Consider the following 16726-nt stretch of genomic DNA (forward strand, 5'->3'; position numbering starts at 1 on the left):
CAATATCACTAATCATCAGGGAAATGCAAATCGAAACCATAATGAGATACCACCTCATGCCCATTACAATGGCTATTATCAAAAGGGTAAGAAAAAACAAGAAATAACATGCTGGAGAGCATGTGGAGAAAAGGGACCCCTACTGCACTGTTGGTGAGAATGTAAATTGGTGCAGCCACTATGAAGAACAGTGTGGAGATTCCTCAAAAAATTAAGAATAGAATATAACATTTAAATGCAACATAATCTTTAAATGTAACGAATTTCTATTTTTTTGTACTTGTTCTTTTTTACTGAAGTTTAACTGACTTAGAATTTTATATTAGTTTCAGTTGTACAACATAGTGATTCAATATTTTCATACATTATGAAATGATTACCATAATAAACCTAGTTACCATCCATCACCATACAATGTTATTACTATATTATTGACTATATTCCCTCTGCTGTACATTACATCCCCATGGCTTATTTATTTTATAACTGGAAGTTTGTACCTCTTAATCCCCTTCTTTTATTTATTTTTACCCAAGTTTGTATAACTAAGAAGGAAGGCAATTCCTGGTGGATCATTTGATTAGTTGTATTTCTTTTTCCTTCACGAGTAGAGTGAAAATTAGAATTTTCAGACAAGACTTAGATAAATTGAGCATGAGTGAATTTTGCCTTATTACTGCCTCCAGCATCTTTCTTTAGCGTCTGTCTCTCTCACAATGAGAAGTCAGTATCCCTATGATGTACTGGGGTCAGTCAGGGTCTCCACTATAGGGGTCACGATAACCAGTTTCTTATGCTTACAATCTTTTCCAAGCTCTCCACAGGTGATCTACTTTAGGTCTTGTTGTTTCAAGTCTCTAAGTTAAGAAACTGAAAGTAAATCTATGTTGATGGATTGATGAATTAACGTGGAATTGTCTTTTCATAAATGAACCTTCTGGAGAGTTTGAACTAACGAAAGCAACAAACAATGAAGAGAAATGTCAGGTATTGCAGCAGGAGATTTGGAGAAGATACCAGGTTGGTTACAGTAGGTTAAAGTTACTCTACTGTTCAAAGGGCTAGGACCAACTTTATTTTATCTTCCCAACTTCGGGTTTACCAAATTCAGCCTCTTTATCATCAAGTTCTACCATTCTTTCTTTTTTTTTTAATAGGTCTTTATTGGAGTATAATTGCTTCACAATACTGTGCTAGTTTCTGTTGCACAACAAAGCAAATCAGCCATATGCATACACCTGCCCCCATATCCCCTCCCTCCTGAGCCTCCCCCCCACCCTCCCTATCCCACCCCTCTAGGTCATCGCAGAGCACCAAGCCGATCTCCCTGTGCTATGCTGCTGCTTCCCACCAGCCAACTATTTTACATTCCACAGTGTATATACGTCGATGCTACTACTCTCACTTCGCCCCAGCTTTCCCCTCCCACCCCATGTCATCAAGTCCATTTTCTATGTCTGCCTCTTTATTCCTGCCCTGAAACTAGGTTCATCAGTACCATTTATTTATTTATTTATTTTTTAAGATTCCATACATATGTGTTAGCATATGGTATTTGTTTTTCTCTTGCTGACTTACTTCACTCTGTATGACAGACTCCAGGTCCATCCACCTCACTGCAAATAACTCAATTTCATTTCTTTTTATAGCAGAGTAATATTCCATTGCATATATGTGTCACATCTTCTTTATCCATTCATCTGTCGATGGACATTTCTTTCTTAATTAACTCCTATTTATTCAGTCTATATTCCAGAAATTCATTTTACCTGTCCTGTGACCTCTGAATATATGATACAATGTGAATTTTTGGAATTTCAAAAGCATATAAATATTACACAATAAATGAATCTATCAACCTAAGTTTAATTTGAGAATTCTCTGATCTTTATGAACTTTTATTCATAAATGTCCAATACTCGATGAAGTAAAAAAATTAATAGAATTCAAAACAGTTTTCCTTTTACCCGTGAACCAGAGACAAAATGACTCAGATAGTTAAATAATCAAATCAAATATTCATTATCTCTGATGACCATAAGGCTTTCCTTTAAATTACAGATATAAACAAAATTTTTATAAAATTATAATGCAAAAAATGAGACGTGCGTCAGTGATTTCTTTATAAAATCACGGGGCTGGGTGGTGCATTAAGAGGGCTTCCATGGCACCCGGGGGTCCTTCGGTACTGAGAACCTGTGATCACACTGAAGATTAATTCTAGAAAAACACTGTGACTTTACTGTGCTGGCTAAGAAGTCCTAGACACTCACACAGGCCAGGAAAACCTTATAAAAAATAGATTCTTTTCTAATTCAGAGAATAAATAAATTAATAATTCCTTAAAAGTAAGATCTATTGAGACAGCTTTAATTCTATGTCGATGATTCTCTTCACTATTTAATCAGCATGTGTGTTTCCCTGGCAGGCTCGTCCTCTGGTGAAAATGGGAAGAGGTTGCCTCCTGAGTCAGCATCACCTCTCAAAACTTCTGGACTCTGATCTCTCAAAAAACCCTTGTTCCCATCACTTTGGCCTCAGCAGGGAGGCAAATGGGAGTCACAATATACTGTTCATAGCTCAGTTCCACCATTATTCACAATTCCACTCCCCGAGGCTAGAAAGGTAATAAAATCTTACGGAAAGTTTGGAGGGACAGAGAGGCTTTAAAATGCGGTAATACAGAGGAGTTAAAATTGAGACTCTGACATTCTCATTCCTCGCCCTTTGAACACCCCACGGAGAGGAACGTTTCACTGGCTATTTTTCTCCGGAGGCTGTGGCCTCTGCCAAGTTGACCAAGCTCTCCCCCCACCTCCATTTCTTTCCAAATTCTCTCTTTTTACGCTCTGACCCCCCAATCCATGGTCACTTATCATTCAAAGTAGTTTAGCCATGATTTCCTTGCACAATCTTCTTAGAAGCCATGCCCTTGGAGCACATGGAGCCTCGCCTTTCCACTCCTTCCAACCAATTATCCCAACTACCATCCAGGTCACTTCCCAGCCAGAGGGACTTCAGTGTTGATCAGAATCATCCTTCACAGGTTAACGACCATCTCACACTTCAGTAGGCTTCACTCTCGACCTATTTCAGCCACTTACACTCAAGACCACAACTTGTCATAATCCCTCACTCCTGCTACACTGAATTGTTACATGACATGATAATTATTGACCTGCAGCACAAACTGCTTTCAAGGACAGAGTAGGCTTAGATTTTACTAGAAGTGAAAGGATTGTGACAGAGCATAGGGTGAACATCTGATTTCAGCAATGATCATTTTAAAAAAACCATCAAGGAAGAAAAGATATGTCAACCAAGCAGTGGGTTTCCTTGTTCTCTTTTTTAAACAATTATAGTATTATAATGAACACTTGATTTATCCATTTTTGAAAGACAAATGCAATGATTGTAAGATCTTTATGTGCTTACTATGTGTCTGTGTAAAGCAGGCCTGAAGATTTGACCTTTAGTCTTGCAGCAGCAAATGAGGAATAGTTGCATCTAAATCAGATGCAAGATAAGTGAGAATCCCATGTCCCACACTAAGCACTTGTAATCATCATTAAGGCTGTCTATGAGTAACTGGGAACTAATGGAATGGAGCTGTCCTGGAGCATGGGGGCTATTCATGTCAACCTGGGGAGATGTGACCCACAGAGGGTATAGGCACAGGGCTCATTATAAAAGCTGAAAGGACCTCAGAGCCGATGGCTACGCTGGGCTGAAGCTGTGTCTAGTCAACTTTGCCCCTTGTGATGCCACACACCCAGTGTGCAGGATGGCCAGGACACTGAGAGCTGTACCTAGGAGATATGGGACTACTGCCGAGTTGTTTTGCGTGCCATGATGCTTGTCCTGCAAACTTTCTTAAAGATAACCAAAACTGGTGCTTGCTGAAGCCTACGGTGAATTTTTGAGTTTGACTGTCAATCTGAAGTTAAGACCTCAGCTACTGGTAGAGCAGAGTGGATGTCGCGCATACATGAATTTATTCAGTCCTCACAATACTACAATGCAGTTGGACATAATCACCATTTCCATTTTGCAGGAATGGAAAACGCAGAGTTTAAGTAAAATGGTTCAAGGTCACTCACCTTACAATTGAAATAAACTATTTCTCATTTCTGACATATTTTTGAAACTGATTTCTCTCTAATAAGTATATATTTTTGGCATCTTAAAAACAGCAAATATTTACTTAATATTTTTGTCCCTATATAGCTCCTTCTGTTAGCAGAAGCTTTGTGACTTAAAATTTAAGCCCAGAATTGTTGGAATACCTATACTATTTTGAAATAAAATTTTAGTACAAATACTATTCTATGGTGATTAAAAATTTTGCCTATCTTTTACATCACATATTGTGTGTTGTACATGATATACAATTTCACATCCCGCATGGGTTTTTTATCACTTACAATTTTTTGAGAGGCAAAAGTTATCTTCTGAATAAGTGTGGACATTCTTTCCCTCTTTCCTTATTCACTAGAGGAAATTTGGCTTTGTTTGCTCATCTTCCCTAACCCCTCCCCTAACCTCTATGAAACATTTTATCCTCGCCAGCTTTGTTCCTGGGTTTTTGTGATGCAAAATTAATATAATGGAAAAAGAGAGAAATGGAACTTGAAAATCTAGGACAGGGAATTTTTAGGAGAGTAGAGATTTATTTCCAAGAGGCAAGAAAGGGGGGCCTATGAGGACTTCAAGAGCTAGGAGCTTTGGGGAGGCTGAGAGACTGGACTTTGGGAAGTAGAGATATTGAGAACATAAAAATGGAGAAAGTATTTTTTGAAGTTTTTCTGTGTATTATATTCTGTTTTTTGTTTTTTTTTCTTAAGAGACCCCAGGAAACATTTGAATTACTTTAATTTCATTTTGGTTTCTGGATTTTGTTTGTCTTTGAAAGCATCTCTAGATACCAGAGCCTAAAGCAACACAATTTATGTTTCAAATATTTTCTTAGTACAAATGTGCTTGATTGATTTCATTAAAGTTATTTCTAATTTCTCACTATATGCAAATGTTATGGCTACCTTGGCATGTTAATCTTTGCCCTAATTTTCAATTATTATTTTTCTCGAAGAGTTTCTACGTCGTTAGGTATGAACATTCTTATTTAAGGCTTTTGATACACAATGTGAAAATACTTTATAGAACTCCTCTCAGATATTTGTGTGCCCTGTTCCTGTCATGGAAAATGGTCCATAGTGTGGGCTCAATGGTAGTTACTGAATTAGCAAGTGAGGATTCGACCCTTTATCCGTAATTGAGTTTCTCCCTTAAACTTTGGAGGGGCGTCTCTAACTGCCTGATGGACATCTTCACCTGAATGTCCCAATTATATTTCAAAATAGACGGGTTTAAAGTGTAACTCTGCATCTATGGCCATACTACCCTGAACGCGTGGGATCTCATCTGATCTTGGAAGCTAAGCGGGGTCGGGCCTGGTTAGTACTTGGGTGGGAGACTGTCTGGGAATACCTGGTGCTGTAGGCATTAAAAAAAAAAAGTGTAAGTATGCACCCTACTTTCTTCCTTGCCTTTACGATTTCAGATGATGACATCATAGCGTTACTTAAGGTGGGCATGCTGAAGGCCTGGAAGTCATCCTTTACGATACTCCCTTTCCCTCTCTCATTTCTCATCAAACATGAAGCTGATTTCCCCCCGAAATATTTTAAGTCCACCCTTGTTTCTTCCTCCTTACTATAACCACACCGTTCAGGGCCCCATCATTTCATTTGAGGTCTCTGACCTAACAGCCTTGCCCTCCAGAACCTCCTCACTGTGGCCGTGTCAGTGTTCCTGTTTCAAGTCCCTCAGTGGCTTCCCATGTCCTCCACTGGCACTTCCCAAACGTGTGCCCAGAGCAGGTTACAGGGTTGCCAGAGCCGCAGGCCACCAAGTGGTCACCCCTGCTGCCAACAGTCATGACTACGTGGTAAGTGTGGCATGCATGTATTATCCTTTCTCTTTGGACCACGGTGTGAAAACATTTGGGCACCTGTGACTATCTGATCACTGTCCATTGCGGCACTTAAAGCCTTTTCTCATGTGCACCCTGCCCAAAGCCCCTCATCTCAGTCACTTCCCCATTCCCTTTTTCTATTAATAGGTCCCAGATGCACTGTGCCCTTGGCTGCTTCTCGCCTTTTTCTTACCCCTATTACTCCCCTACTCTCCCCACTTCTTCCCTCATGCCAGTTTTCACCACACTTTAAGAATCGATCATTTACCAACTCCTACTTTGTTAAACTATGGATTAGTGTCTCAAAGTCTAATCTGTAAAAGACATGCATCACAGTCATGTGGGGTTTGTTTTTAAGGAAAAGAAAAAACCTGATTCCTGGGTCCCACCAGGAATAACTGAATCATAACATCTGGATTTAGAACCCATAAAAAAAATCCATTATTTAAATGACCCCCCATGTGTTTATTTTACACTTTAAATTGTGTAAACTATTGCTGTACACACAATCTCACTGACCAATTTAGTTTACAAAATATGGTTACATATATTCCATAAAATAGCAAAAGAAAATAGAGCTACATAAGAAAATGTTGCCTTCATAAATATGAATTCATCAGCTTTGATCAATTAACAGTGAAATATTTCCCAGGAAAAGGACATAATAAAAACTACCCTTCACCTAAAAAATAAACAATTATACTGATGGTAGGCACACAATTGACCCTAAGAATTAATGAGATATATCTTTGTGACAATCTTCACTCTAAACAATTCCAGTGTTCATGATTACCTATTGAGGGGGGAAAAAAGCCTTAGAGAAATGTGCTTAATAGCATACATGGTCAGTATGATATTTAGATTTTTTGGAAGTCAGTTTATTCCCAAAGTTCATGGCTCTTTGAAATTCACCAGTCTCACAACAAATTCCCTTTGAGAATATACAGTACGTTGATATTTGAAATTATACTTGTAGCACATGCACTGGTGATGAACACATGATACACAGTCTTTAATACCTTTATTTCTTATGATTTAAGAAATAGGTCCTTATTCACAGGTGGAACCTATTCACAGGCTGGACTGATGACGTTCCCACTGCATCTCTCTCCTTTGATTATATTTTCTGACTTCTCATTGCCCATTATATTTGCATTAATGTTTTTCTTCATCAAGCCCAAAGTCTGGAGGCAGACTCTGATGCTGTTTCTACCCAAAGGCTATATAATTCAGGGCACCAAAAATTTTAAATTGTCCAGTGTACCAAAATTTAGAAGGTCTCATAAATAGTGCAATCAGTATTTCCAAATTCTGACTGTGCAATTTGGCATTCAAATCTATTTTTACTCAAATAAACTCTTAAAATTTTAATATGGCTCAGTTCATCTTTTAATAATAGCTTCTTATAATAGTGAGTTTGACGCAACTCTCAGGCATTGATACTTAAAATGTAAATCTTTCCATTTTATTTCTCTTCTCTTTCCTTACCCAGCCTCTCACAGAGGTGTGTGACATTGTGATATAATAAGATATATATTTTTTAAGTTTTCATCCATGGTTCCTGGCACATAGCTCTTCAAATTCTTGTAATTTCTTAAGAGCCCTGGGAGCATCATTTTTATCTTATTTGGTCTTTGTCCTTGGTTCCTGAAATATTGATAGTTCCAGTGATAAAGGTGAAAGCAGTGCCTCGTTACTCATAACAGCCCTTTCAAGCACACCAGTGTTTATGTTAACGAGGTGATTTTGGAAAACCCCTAGATAAACACCTGATGGGACCTAGTTGCCAGGGTAACCAACCAAGGGAGTAGAGGGTTGGAACTTTCGTCCCCATCCTCTGACCTCTGGGGAGGAGACAGGGACAGGAAGTTGAGGTAATCACCTGTGATCAATGATTTGATCACCATGCCTACGTAATGAAGCATCCATAAAAACACCCAACTGTGGGGATTTGGAGACCTTCTGGGTTGATGAACCCATGGAGGGGCTGGGAGGGTGGCTCGCCTGGAGAGGGCTTGGAAGCTCTGAGTCCGTCCCTCCTGCCTCCACACCTTACCCTGGGCATCTCTTCCGTCTGGCTGTTCCAGAGTTGAAGCCTTTTATAATAAACCAGTAATCTAGTAAGTAAACTTGTTTTCGCACTGAGTTCTGTTAGCCACTCTAGCAAATTATCAAACCTGAGGAAGTGGTTGTGGGAACCTCTGATTTATAGCCAGCCAGTCAGAAGCACAGGTGACAACCTAGACTTGCAATTGGTGTCTGAAGTGGGGGAGATGGGAGTGGGACTGAGCCCTTAACCTGTGGGGTCTGAGCTAGCCCCAGGTAGGCAGCATCAGAATTTAGCTGAAATGTAGGACACCCAGTTGGTTTGCACAGAGAGTTGGAGAATTGCTTGGTGAGAGCAAAACTACCCAACAGTTGGTGACCAGAGTGTTGACTGTGTTGGGTGTGAGAAGACTGGTGAGTAGAGGAAGAAACAGTTTTTCCTTTCAAGTTTCTAATGATATCAGTAAATGAAATGAGGATGGAGATAACTAGGAATTTATAATATACAAAACCAGATATGCTATTGCCTAAATTCTGAGTTGAACTTAACCTCAAAATATAATTAATTTTAGTAGGGTTAATGATTTCAAAGCAAGCTTGATTATATTTCCTTTCAGAAAACATTTCTTTGTATCACAAGACTAGTTTGATTTTTTGGACTAAATTTTCTCTATCTACATTGGAAAGGAATGCCTAGGTACATGCATAGATCTCTGACAATACTTTAAAGCATGATTATTCTCTTAGACAACAATGTGTGAACAGCCTTTATACATCCGTCCACCCCACTACAGTGTAGATTTGCCTGGAGAACAATGGTATTTTCTATAGTCAATACCTTGCTCATATTAACTACTTAATAAATATTTGTTGAAATGTTTGTCAATGTCAGTAAATTTTTAATATTCATCCTTAATGTTTATTTAAATAAATTTGTATAGAAATTTCCCTCTGGAAGTTGGAAACAAGGGAAAAGTAAAGCAGACCATACTATTTGTTTCAAATATTTTCTGCCTTAATATATCCCCGGTTCAATGACATCAGGCTTAGCCACATGACCTGCTTTGATGAATTAAATATGAGCCAGACTGACATAGGTCACATACACACTGAAGCCATGACATGGTTCTACCAACGCTCTTTCCTTCTGCTGTGAAAACACCAGTTCTAAAAAGGGATTACCTCTTCAACCTGTGTCTCCAGATGAAGATACGTGAAGTAGAGTCACAGTCAACCTGCCCGCAATATGAGGTGGGAACAAAATATAAACCTTTGTTGTTGTAAACTGCTAAGATGTTTAGTTTGATTGTTGCAGCATAATCTAATGAAAGCTGCGTCATACAGGGTGAATTACAAAAACACTCTTGATCTTTATTCCTGTTTTTTTGTGCCAGTACCATACTGTTTGGATTACTGTAGCTTTGTACTATAGTCTGAAGTCAGGGAGCCTCATTCCTCCAGCTGTTTTTCTTTCTCAAGATTGCCTTAGCTATTCAGGGTCTTTTGTGTTTCCATACAAATTGTAAAATTTTTTGTTCTAGTTCTGTGAAAAATGATATGGAACAGCATAGAAAGACCAGAAATAAACCCATGCACCAATAGTCAACTCATCTATGACGAAGGAGGCAAGAATATACAATGGGGAAAAGGCAGTCTCTTCAATAAGCAGTACTGGGAAACTGGACAGCTACATGTAAAAGAATGAAATTAGAACATTCTCTAACACCATACACAAAAACAAACTCAAAATGGATTAAAGACCTAAATATAAGATGGGATACTATAAAACTCTTAGAGGAAAACATCGGCAGAACAATTTCTGACATAAATTGCAGCAATATCTTTTTTCATCCACCTCCGAGAGTAATGAAAATAAAAACTAAAATAAACAAATGGAGCCTGATTAAACTTAAATGCTTTTGCACAGCAAAGGAAAACATCAACAAAATGAAAAGAAAACCCACAGAATGGGAGTAAATATTTGCAAACAAAGCAACCGATAAGGGATTAATCTCCAAAATATAAAAACAGTTCATGCAGCTCAATATCAAAAAAAACCCAAACAACCCAATCAAAACATGGGCGGAAGATCTAAATAGACATTTCTCAAAGAAGACATACAGATGGCCAAGAGATACATTAAAAGATGCTCAACAACACTAATCATTAGAGAAAGGCAAATCAAAACTACAATGAGGTATCACCTCACACCATTATCAAAAAATCTACAACAGGGGCTTCCCTGGTGGCGCACTGGTTGAGAATCTGCCTGCCAATGCAGGAGACATGGGTTCGAGCCCTGGTCTGGGAAGATCCCACGTGCCGCGGAACAACTAGGCCCGCGAGCCACAACTACTGAGCCTGCGTGTCAGGAGCCTGTGCTCCACAACAAGAGAGGCCGCGATAGTGAGAGGCCCGCGCACCGCGATGAAGAGTGGTCTCCGCTTGCTGCAACTAGAGAAAGCCCTCACACAGAAACAAAGACCCAACACAGCCAAAAATAATAAATAAATAAATAATTTAAAATCATTAGAGAAAGGCAAATCAAAACTACAATGAGGTATCACCTCACACCATTATCAAAAAATCTACAACAGGGGCTTCCCTGGTGGCGCACTGGTTGAGAATCTGCCTGCCAATGCAGGAGACATGGGTTCGAGCCCTGGTCTGGGAAGATCCCACGTGCCGCGGAACAACTAGGCCCGCGAGCCACAACTACTGAGCCTGCGTGTCAGGAGCCTGTGCTCCACAACAAGAGAGGCCGCGATAGTGAGAGGCCCGCGCACTGCGATGAAGAGTGGTCTCCGCTTGCTGCAACTAGAGAAAGCCCTCACACAGAAACAAAGACCCAACACAGCCAAAAATAATAAATAAATAAATAATTTAAAAAAAAATCTACAACAATAAATGCTGGAGAGAGTGTGGAGAAAAGGGAACCCTCCTACATTGCTGATGAGAATGTAAATTAGTACAGCCACTGTGGAGAACAGTATGGAGATTTCTTTAAAAACTAATAAAAATAGAACTACCATATGATCCAGCAATCCCATTCCTGGGCAAATATCTGGAGGAAACCATAATTCGAAAGGATACATGCACCCCAATGTTCATTGCAGCACTATTTACAATAGCCAGGTCAGGGAAGCAAACTAAATGTCCATTGATGGAGGAATGGATAAAGGAGATGTGGTGCATATATACAGTGGAATATTACTCAGCCATAAAAAAGAACAAAATGATGCCATTTGCAGCTACATGAATTGACCTTCGAGACTGTCATACTGAGTGAAGTAAGTCAAACAGAGAAAGACAAATATCATATGATATCACTTTTATGTGGAATCTAAAAAATGGTACAAATGAACCTACTTATAAAACAGAAATTGAGTCCCAGATATAGAAAACAAACTTATGGTTACCAAAGGGGAAAAGGAGGGGGTGATAAATTGGGAGATTGGGATTGACATATACACACTACTATATATAAAATAGATAACTAATAAGAACCTACTGTATAGCATAGGGAACTCTTATTCAGTACTCTGTAATGACTTATGTGGAAATAGACTCTGAAAAAGACTGGATGTATATATGTATATGGTATAATTGACTCACTTGGCTGTATAGCAGAAACTAACACAACATTGTAAATCAACTATACTCCAATAAAATTTAATTAAAAAAAAAAACACTCTTTACTTATCCAAGCCTATGATTCCATTACTCAGAATAATCATGGAATCAAAAAATGTGGCTCTCACAGGAACCTGGAAATTATATAATCTACCCCCCTCATTCTACAAGTGAGAAATTAGCGTAAAAGATGCAGTCATGGATATGCAATTAACTAATGATGGGCCAGGGCCCAAATCTGAATGTCCTGAACTCTACTTATTTAAAAATTAATGCTGAATATAAATATTTGTTCTTTATATTAAAAGGAAGGATCACTAAAGTTATAGACAGATATGAAATCAAAATAATGAATTCCCTGTATGAAAAAGTTATTGCTGCTAACTCACAACTGATTTTTCCAGTAGTGATGCTTGATTTGCTACGAGCTATTTCCATTCTCTCTCCTTCTGTTCAACGTGACAAATTTGAGACCAGCAGATCAGACTGACCAGCACCCGTCGTATACACTTGGTCTCTGTGCGAAGCAAACAGAACCATACTGAGATTGAACAATAAACCCAGCCTCATTAGCACTCTGCTCTCACTAATTTGCCTAAAGTGGACTTATTGTAAGGATCAAAGAATTTTGGATTCAGAGAAAAGAATCATTCATTTGGGAATTACCAGCACAATTATGTGAAGAACCAAAAAGACCACAGAAAGTTTAATCTAGGTTACATAGGAGCAAGTTTTGCCTCTGCAGATATTAGTCACAGGAGTGGAATAGCAGTTGAAACTGTAAACATTTTTAATTTGGAAAAGTTTTAAAGATGAAATGGATACTCAGTTATCTAGGACTAATTTTTTTCAAAAAAAAAAAAACTACCACCCTGATTTGTAGTGTTTGCCAATTTCTGTGATGCAATTACTTCCACCGTTGCTCATTGAAGCCACCAGCAGTTTAATAACTGGCTTGCAAAATTCCTGAATTTTTAACATGTCTTGGCTTTTGTGAGCTGGTATGAGGCTTAGAATCTGACAGGTCTGGGATTAAATCTCAGTTGTATCACCTTGTAGCTGTGGTTTAGGTATATCACGGAAGCTACCATGGTCTCAGGTGTCTTAATTGGCTTAATAACAGCTACTTTGTAGGACTGGAGATATGGATAACAAAACCCCTGAGACCTCTCCAACTTTGCTCTTTTTTTGCTTCATCCAATCCAGCAACGTTGGACACCTTGCAATACCTCAGACACTCTGGGCACACTCCTCCCTCAGGACTAGTTGCCCCTATTTTCTTTACCAAAATGGTATTCACCCAGATATCCTCATGGCTCAACTGCTCTCTGTCTCTCATCCTTTGCTTTTCTCCAAAGCACTTATTGCCAGCTTATAATTACATATTGTACTTATTTGGTTTTTGAGACTTATTTGGTCTCACCCCATTAAAATATAAACTTCACAACAGCAAGGATTGTGGTCTCTTTGTTTACTACTGTACCCTCTAAGCAGTAGCAAGCATGTAGACTTAATAAATACTTGTTGAATAAAGGAGTCAATGAAGAAATGCGTGAGTAAACAGTAAACTTTAAATATTCATTGGGCTTCCCTGGTGGCGCAGTGGTTGGGAGTCCGCCTGCCGATGCAGGGGACGCGGGTTCGTGCCCCGGTCCGGGAAGATCCCACGTGCCGCGGAGCGGCTGGGCCCGTGAGCCATGGCCGCTGAGCCTGCGTGTCCGGAGCCTGTGCTCCGCGACGGGAGAGGCCGCAACAGTGAGAGGCCCGCGTACCGCAAAAAAAAAAAAAAAAAAAAGTATTAATTACCCTATCTCGAGGCTAGGGACAACTAATCTTACCTCGATTTCCCTCTAGAACCAATACACCTTCTGCTCCAGCCAAAACATTTTGGCTCTGAATAGTCATGCTCATACCTACTGCCATGCCTTATTCTTATTTTTTGGTCCCATACTGTTACTATTCTAAGTACACTGGCTTCAGTTTCCCTTGTAATAGAACTCTTCTGAGAACAAAAAGAAGGCTAGGGAATATATGACAACTTGCCTAACACATTGCTGGAAAATTTTGGACGAGTCACTGCTTTTTATTAAATTGGGAAGGAAACCCCCTAGAAGACTGATAAAGTGTGTTATAACAATATCAACAACCTAGCTCTAGATGACTAAGTACATTCCTTCCTCCAATTTCACTGTTATGGAAAAATCATACGAAGAAAATAAAGAATGACATTATATTAATAAACACAACAAATAATACATTTACAGCAAAGTAATTTATAATCATTGTTTTGAATTGATAAGGAAAGACAGTAATCTTTTGGTGCCCCAAGTAACAAACACAGTTTGTGAAAGAAAAGTAGGTTAAAGTATTGAACATTCATGTAGGGGAAGAGCGCTAAGCTATTTGTCCCAAGAAAATGTGAAAACACATTTATGCCCAATTCTGGTGCCACTCTATATTAACCAGACTCTAATGTCATGAGGAAAATCTATGTGGGAGGAAATTTCTGAGCCCTCAATTCAAAACCAAAGGTTTAATGTGTGGAAGGCGGGGATAGTGTAAAGAATGAGGAAAAATAAGAGAAAAATATGGACATATTACACTGAGCACTTATCAAGTTTAAAATCCTTTTATAATTCATTTGCATGTAAAGTTAATTTTGCCCAATAAAAGTGGGATTAATCAAGCAGTTTCATCATAAATCAGAGTTTTATTTATAATAGATATCATGGGTTGAACTATGTCTCCCAAGAAGATATGTTGAAGTCCTAAACCCTGGTACCTGTGCCCTGTTTACTTTATTTGTAAACAGGGTCTTTGTAAGTGTAATCAAGTTCAGATGTGGTTATTAGGATGGGTCCTAACCCGGTATGACTGATGTCTTTATAAAAAGAAGAGAAGAGCTATAGACAGATGCAGGGAGCACACCATGTAATTATATAGGCAGAGCTTGGAGTGATGCAGCTGCAAGGCAAGGAATGCCAGGGACTGAAGACCACCACCAGATGCTGGGAAGAGGCAAGGAAGCATTTTAGAGGGAGCAGGGCCCTGCTGACACCTTGATTTCAGACTTCTAGCCTCCAGAACTATGAGAGAATGAATTTCTGTTTAAGCTACACAGTTTATGGCACTTGGTTACAGCTGCCTTAGGAAACTAATACCATAGCCCCAAATTGGAAGCAACCAAGATGACCTCCAATAGTTGAATAAACAAACTGTGGTACATCTATACAATGGAATACTATCCAGTGATAAAAAGAAGTGAGCTATCAAGTCACAAAATGTCATGAAGAACCCTTAAATGAATATTGCTACCTGAAAGAAGCTAGTCTGAAAAGGCTACATATTTTATCCTTCCACTTATATGCCATCCCGTAAAAGACAAAACCATAGAGACAATAAAATGATCGGTGACGGCCAAGGGGTTGGGAACAGGAAAGGAGGGTGAAAAAGGGAAATCACAGGGGACTTTTAGGGTAGTAAAACGATTTTGTATACTATTGTAATGGAGCATTTGTCAAAACCTGTAGAACCTTAGAGCACAAAGAGTGAATTTTATTGTATGCAAAGATCCCAAGAAAGAATGTTGATTGTGACCGCAAAAAAAATGTGTAAAACAATCACACAGAAGGGGGTGGGGAAAAAGGTGCTGTCCTAAGGAAACAAGCAAAGTGTTAAGACTAAAGACAAAAGGAAATGCACATAAGTAGTGTGCTCAAATTGATAAAGGTATTTCTACAGGATTATGCGTTAAGAATTTGACACTCCCATATACTTTACATACTTTTAAAATTATATTTACTGAATTTAAACAATTAAGTAAATGAATGGCAGATGGCAGGTTCCTCACTGTTGGAGTGGGAATTTACAGACAAGGAAGGGGAGGGAGCTGGAATGATCCCTGTGGTAATGAAGTTAGACACATCGACATAAACTCATGTTTAGCTTAATATATGCACCAAGGTACCTATAGATATATGTGAGGAAATGTGTATATACACATATATATTTCTGCGCTCTATCAGCTGAGATGGCGTGAAAGAAATGATACCCCAGTGGCACCAAGCACACCTTACATTCAGATCATTGGTTTCTATTGCCATTCTCTAGTGAAAAGGAACCAGGGCTCACGGGAGCAATGGCTTACGGTAGGACTGGGGCAGGAAATACACAAGACAAGTCTGGAACATCTTGCAGAGACAGAAAGTCAGGAAGTAAAGCACCTCACGTTGATAGGGAGTACGATAAAAGGGAACAGGAACCAAGTGAAGGAACTCCCAGTGGCCAAAGCTAGAACAACTTGAGAAACAAAACAGTAAAGTAGTATTAGACAGTAAGTGTTAAACAGTAAAGTAGTAGTAGTATTAGTAGTATAACCCAGAGTACAAAATAAATATCCATGACTCCATAGTGACATAAATACTCAAATAAATTAATAAACGGTGGAGAAAAGCCAAATCTCCCATGCGGAAGTACCCCAGGTAATTTATGTAGATGCTCTGCTCTCCCAGAGGGGGGCATAATTCTCCTCTCCTTAGGTGTGGGCAGTGCATAGTGACTTCCTTCCTAAGAAGAAAGTACAGAAAGGGAAAAAAGTTTACAGTGGAGAATCCTGACAAATACCACATCCCAAGTGATTAAGGTCAACATCAGAAGTCATAAATCGAAAAAAAAAAAAAAAAAAAAGCAGAGAGAAGTCATAAATCATGTTGATTGCACAGATCCTTCATGTGATATCTTGAGAATGACCTTTTACCTCTGTGATCTTCCTCCCAATGACCCATAACTCCAGTCTTACCATGAGAAAAGCATCCCACAAATTCCACTATTGGAGGATCCTATAAAATACCTAAACAGTACTCCTCAGAATTGTCAAGGTCATCAAAAACAATGCCAGAGGAACTGCCACAGCCAAAAAGAACCTCAGGATACTTGAGAACCAAATATAACATGGTATTCTGAACGGAATTCCGGAATAGGAAAAAAAATATCGGGTAAAAAAATCTAAGGAAGGGCTTCCCTGGTGGCGCAGTGGTTGAGAGTCCGTCTGCCGATGCAGGGGACACGCGTTCG

The 16726-nt window shown here is 39.0% G+C and overlaps 1 protein-coding gene and 1 pseudogene across 1 annotated transcript in view; one reads left to right on the forward strand and one right to left on the reverse strand.

The window, feature by feature from the left end:
* CRB1 (crumbs cell polarity complex component 1) overlaps nucleotides 1-16726 on the reverse strand; it is a 281561-nt gene that overhangs the window by 206286 nt on the left and 58549 nt on the right. The gene's annotated exons all lie outside the window — the stretch shown is intronic.
* LOC112066698 (uncharacterized) lies at nucleotides 5384-5502 on the forward strand (annotated as a pseudogene).

The sequence above is a fragment of the Physeter macrocephalus genome, chromosome 4 (genome assembly GCF_002837175.3).
Source record: "Physeter macrocephalus isolate SW-GA chromosome 4, ASM283717v5, whole genome shotgun sequence".
Lineage (NCBI taxonomy): Eukaryota > Metazoa > Chordata > Mammalia > Artiodactyla > Physeteridae > Physeter > Physeter macrocephalus.